This window comes from Zea mays, chromosome 2 (genome assembly GCF_902167145.1).
Source record: "Zea mays cultivar B73 chromosome 2, Zm-B73-REFERENCE-NAM-5.0, whole genome shotgun sequence".
Taxonomy (NCBI): domain Eukaryota; kingdom Viridiplantae; phylum Streptophyta; class Magnoliopsida; order Poales; family Poaceae; genus Zea; species Zea mays.
The window spans coordinates 118,385,136-118,391,291 of NC_050097.1; positions in this window are offsets into that span (position 1 = coordinate 118,385,136).

Here is a 6,156-nt window from a genome sequence, read left to right on the forward strand (position 1 = left end):
TGGTTGATGCTGCGGTAGTGGTCCCGCTTCTGCCGCTTTGTGTCGAAGTCGGTGCTGGACCCCCCAGTGATCATATGAATGACTCCGCGATACGGTTGATCGGCGAAGTCTTCTTGTTTTGGGGCGTGGGGGTGGGGGATGTTCTGATGTTGCTGGTGTGGAGGTGGGGGTGGGGGAGGTACGATTTGTACTTCCTGGTGGTGTTGGTATGCGTGGTGCGGTGGATGCGGGGCGGGGGCGTGGATGTATGGTGGAGGGGGTTGCTGATAAGTGTGTGCGACAACTCTGGGGTTGTCGGCTGGCTGCGCCCGTGCCATCCTGTCTTTGGTGGCCTTCGTTTCTGGGCAGTCTCTGGTTTGGTGGGCGCAGTCTTCGCCATGAAAAAGACAGTAGAACCGGCGCGGCGGCTGCGCACGCCCCCGACCCCTACCGCGAGTTCCGTTTCCGCGGCCCTGGGGGGATACTCCTGGCGGCGAGGGGCATCAGCAGCGGGGTGCTGGTTGACGATGTTGTGCACTTGCTGCTGATTGCGGCCGTCTCGACCGGAGTCTGGCTGCGGAGTCCTTGTCCACGTGCGGCTGGACTGTGGAGCATCTTTGGGTTTCTTCTGAGACTCAACCTTGCGCTGGTGGAGCTCTTCGGATTTGGCATATTTTTCAAAAAGCTGATATAATTCCTGGAGGTTCTTGGGCGGGTCCCTGATGCAGTGGTTGTAAAGGACGCCGGCGTGAAGGCCACTGATGGCGTAGTGGATGGCGATCTGGTCATCAACTGAGGGCAGTTGTGACTTGAGTGTTAGAAACTTGCGGTAATACTCCCGCAAAGTCTCTTTTTCTAGCTGCTTGCAGAGTGAGAGTTCGGCCAAGGCGTCGGTGTCTGGGCGGTACCCTTGGAAGTTGAGCAGGAATTTGTCCCGGAGGCTTCTCCAGGAGTCAATGGACAGCGGGGGCAACCTGGTGAACCAGGTGAGAGCTGGGCCTTCGAGGGCGATGATGAAAGACTTGGCCATCGTGGTGTCGTCCCCTCCGGAAGATGCAACGACGACCTGATAGCTCATGATGTACTGTGCTGGGTCCGTGCTGCCGTTGTACTTGGGATAGGTCCCTGCCCGGAAGTTGGCAGGCCAGGGTGTCACTTGCAGGTGTGGTGCCAGGGGACTTCGCTCGTCGAGGTAGTTGACCCCTTGGAATGGCGCGGCGTGTGGGAAGGCGTGGTCGCGCTGGGGGAAGTGTAGGTCTTCCATTTGCGCGCGCTGTTGCAGGGGTGGCCCGTGCTGCAGGCCGAGGTGGCCTTCGCGTATGTCTTCCAGTTGTGCGCGCTGTTGCAGGGGTGGCCCGTGCTGCAGGCCGAGGTGGCCTTCGTGCTGCATCAGCGCGATCTCCCGCTCGAGGTCCTGGGCCTTCTGCTCTTCGTCGCGTATCATTTGCCGCACCTTAGCTAGTGCGGACACGCGCTGGCGCTTGGCCTCCAGTATCTCTTTTTGCCTCTAGAGATTGCGGTTCTTGAGGCACAGGGCGCGCAGCTGTAGTTGTTCTTCCGCTGAGACGCCGAGGACTTCACCGTCCTCGGTGAGGTCCGCGCCCTCCGGTGGGGCGAAGCCTGGGGGAGGTTGCGATTGTCCTTCAGGGCCGCAGGTGCGGAGAGCGTCGTCTTCGCAGGTGCGGAGAACGTCGTCCTCAGTGGCCTCTTGGTGGGTGGAGTGGGTGAGGGTGAGGGCCTTCCCCTAATGTAAACAGTACCCGCGGGAAAGAAAAGGGCGGCGCGGCTTACCAGCGGCGAGAGAGGTCTGGCGAGGGGCAGGGTTGGCTCGGGGAGGCTCTGACGGTCACAACGACGTACGGCTCGACGGCGGGGATGGCCGGAATCGCTCGGCCCACGTGCGCAGGCGGGTGTCCTCGTCGGCGGCGGGTGTGCCGGCCAAATCACGGCGATCTAGTTCAATCCAATGGAACGGTGAGCTTCATGAGGTGATGTAGAGGCTATCTGGGCATTGAATCGAAAAATGGCGCAGTGGCTTACCCGGTCTACGCTCGCCGGCGGTCGGAGGGAGTCCGGCGACCGTGGACTAGCCTCTCCGGCGAAGCAGACTTCGATTTCTCGCTCGGGGAGCTTCACCGAGGTGTGCTCAGTCCTCTCCGAGGGTCGGACGGGGCTGGGAAGGGCTTGGCTGGCCGGTCTACGGTGGCAGGGGCTCGGGTGGCCGCGGACACGCCGTGCACGGGCAAACGCCGATGAGTTTGAGCTCCGGTGAGGTTGAGCGCGTGCGGAGGGGTATGGTCGACGCCTGAGTGGGCTTTATAGGCGCGGGCGCACACGGGGAACACTGGCGCGGCTCGGCGTGGCGCGGGGTCGGGCGCGGGCGTGCTCTGGCGTGCGCAGAGCGCGTCGAACACGTGGAGGTTTTCTTCTGCCCGTGTTCCACAGCTCGCCCAAGTCGCAAGCGTGCGAATCTTGGCAAAAATCCGGCGCGAGTCTTTTCTTGGCACCTAGGGCTATCTCTCATCCGTGAGTCGCCATGGCAGATATGCCCTAGGTAGGGAGATCTTTGTACGCCAAATCAGGTATGTCTCCCTGCCCACCTTGCGACAAAAATGATGCCAATGCATGTCAAACGTCAAGGGATCAGTGTCAACTTTTTCCAGGGGGTGCCCTAGGTGGTATGCCACATTTTTGGTATAGAACTTAGGTGGTTTTGGTGCCATCTTCAAGGTGAACACGGTGGATCTTTAGATTAGGTGTAGTTTTTGACTTAGGGAGAATTAGAGAGCTCTAGCTCTCTCTCTACTTAGGGATTGGATTTTGGGGTTTCTTAAGGGGTCTTTTAGCAATGTTTCCTCTCTATAATTGTAGGTTAATAAGTTACTTAACTTTGTGCCAAAGGTTTGGTCATGACTTGCACCTTTGCTTAAACTCTCCCCTTTAGCCAAGGTGCTTAGAAAATAGGATTCAAGAGAGGTCTAGGGTTTACTCCCCCTCCTTGTCCAAAGTGATAAGTGCACACAACTTGGGTAATGCTTTTGGTCATCCACATCTCTTGGTTAAAACCTAGCTTCCAAGGCCCTTACACTTTTGCTCCTTAAGTTTCTTCCACATGTGATCATAGTCATTAGTGCATAGGTGTGCCCTAGCCATGGTAACACCTGAGGTGTTACACCTGTGTCAACCGTGACGTCCCAAGCGTGACATTGACATTGGCCAGGTCCCTCGCAAGGGAGTCTGCATCATCAACTAGCCTAGGAGCCTCACCAGGGCACGAGGTGCCAAGGGTGGCGCGGATGCGGTTGCTCCATCTCTACTTCCTGCGACGAGAAGGGCGGGGATGGACGCTTGGACGTTCCTGAGTGTCAGTTAGGGGACTAGGTGCGAGGAGCACCATGTCGTACTCGATCCCGAGCGACATGAACTCCAAGCTCCCAAACCTGATCACCGTGCTGAGCCTCAAGGGGTGCTGATCACCTGCCATCTGGAGTCCTGATGGGAACTGCAGGTGCTTCATGCGACTTGCCCCTACCTAGCACGCCAACTATCGATGTTTGGACTCGTGGTCCTAACCAACCAGTGAAATAGCGTCGCGTGCCCCAGACCCAGATGGTGATGCGAGTTGACCCAAGCGATTTATCCTGGTTCGGGCTATGAAAGACCCTACTTCCAATAGAGGGGGTATGAGGCTTATATTACTCGCACCTAAGTGCTAGCAGTAGGGATTACAAGCAGAGTGGGAGAGGGGAAGACCCCAAGTCCTAGGAGAGTGGAGGAGAAGACTTGTGAAGCGTTCGCCTGCCCCCTTGAGAAGTTGTAGACTACCCTATTTATAGGCCCAAGTGGAGTGCGACCTTGTAGACGGGGGCTGCCTTCCTGTTGTGGAGAGTGTCTTTGTGTCCTGTAGACAGCATGGCCTTCTACTTTGTCGTTGACTAGTGCATGCTTGATTTCTGCTGAGAGTCGAGGCCGAGGCTGAGGGCTTGGTCAAGTACCCGAGCCCCCTCTAGCGAGGGGCTGCCCATACCGTAATGGTTGACACAGTGCTTAGTATGGGGAAAAGCTTTTTAAGGGATACGTCAGCTCCACCGTATTTGATGGCGTTGGGGACGTTTTCTATCACAAATATCGAGGGCAGAATCAAGCTAGGGCGAGGCGGAGGTCCGCCCAAGGTCGCGACTGAACCTGTCTTAAGATTCGATGACGTGTGCCACAGTTTGAAGGAGTGGCCTTCTGCGGGTTTCGCTGGGGAGCAGGTAGCCGGGCTCGGGCGAGGCGGAGTTGGTCCCGAGGGCGAGCCCTGCGTCAGGCGAGACGGAGTTTGCGCCCGAGGTCTAGTCTGCGCCCCTGTCGTATTATATGTCCCATGAGGGTTTGGCAGACGGCGTGCATGTACAGTGGTCGCACGCATAATCATGTTTGGTGAATCTTTGACAACATCACGGTCTTATTGCTACTGTACGCATGCAGCCCTACGTGGGGTAGGTACGCGCATTGAATGCGGTTGTCCCCCAGCGGCCTTTTGGCGAGCCTTGCCACAAGTATTGTCCCTCTCGCCCAAGACGGGCTCGAGCGAGGCGGACATTGCTACCCTGGGGCGAGGGAGCCTCAGCTAGGACGGAGATTCTCCAGAACTCACGCCCCGTTCGACATCGGGCTCAGGCGAGGAGTTTTGGGAAGACCCCTGAGGGGGACCTCACACGAGGCGGAGTTCTTGATTCCTTGTTCTCGGGGGACGTACTTTGATGGTGTCCCTAGGGTTTTAAGCGTGTTTTGGAGGTGTAGTCTGATACCCCTAATTATCATACCCGACATATGTTAACTACCTAAATTATTGATTTAGGAAAGTCTTTTAGAGAACTATTGGAGTTGCTCTAAGCGCTCTTCCCAATAGCGCTTCAGGTTGGCGATGAAGATTGTATCGTCGGCCGCCTCCCTTGTTAAGAAGACTGCTCCAATCGACTAAGCCACATGATATGACTTAGCAAGCCTAAGGACATCTAGCTCGGCCCATTAAGCTAGCAATAGGCAACACCACGCGTGAGGATGCGGAACTCACAGATTAAGAGATGTTAGAATCTTCTCACAACTCAAGTCTCAAACCAATAATATGATATAGATCAGTATGATTGCTAAACGAAGTAAGGCACTAAAAATGCATGGGAACATATATATTAACTGATTCTTCGTCATACCGTAGGAAAAAGATTTTATAACCCTAAGGACTAGTTTGGGAACACCATTTTCCCAAGGGATTCCTATTTTCGCAAGGAAAAATGAGCTAATTTCACTTGAGAAAATGAAAATCCCTTGAGAAAATAGGGTTTCAATCTAGCCCTAAATGTATACGTGGACACGGAGGGAGATATCAGGAAGCGGGAGATGGTATTGTAGCGTAGGGAGTAAAACATAGACAAGTGTGTTTTATAGACGATCGAGAGTCAGGGTCAGCAGAGAGTGCAGATCTATGCTTGGTTCCAATGCACTGTTCAATTGAGATTTTTATGGTTGGATTTTATCAGTTGAATGCACCTCTTTTATTCGAAATTTCACACACTCCACTCAAGTCTCGGTTTGTGCCGTAGCACCATAGCTATGCAATGGCTTAAAGATATGGCCCATTGAAAAATGCGATAGACTAGGACAGCGAAGACGTGGGCTAGATGGCCCAGAGGGCCAAAAGTTGGTCGGCCCATATCAACTTCAAACCGATGTGAACTTTTGATGGTTAGATGGGACCAAATTTTGAATACACCTGTATAAAGAATTTAAATAGCTCAAAACAGAATCAACTCGAATTCATCAGCATATGAAGGTTTGAAACAAAGATGACACTATATATACTGCTCCCAATGTCCATTGCGTCATGCATTCGTAAGACTACCAATGATGCATTCTTGACCAAGGCAAATTTCATCTTGTTCATGGGTTGTCCGTCCATATGCCTTCAATTATGCTTTCTTCTATTCTGAGTGTTCTTAAATCTCTCGAGCTAGATTGTTTAGCATATTCTTGTGATCATGATGATAGGCTATAGTATCAGTGTTGCGTTTATGTCATCCTCATAATCCAAGAAAGCATAGCACGCATTTGAGTATATTTGACCAATGTACTACTGCCTCCGGATAAAATTAGAGTAAATCCTAGATTGTGTAATCAAATTATATTGAAGTATTT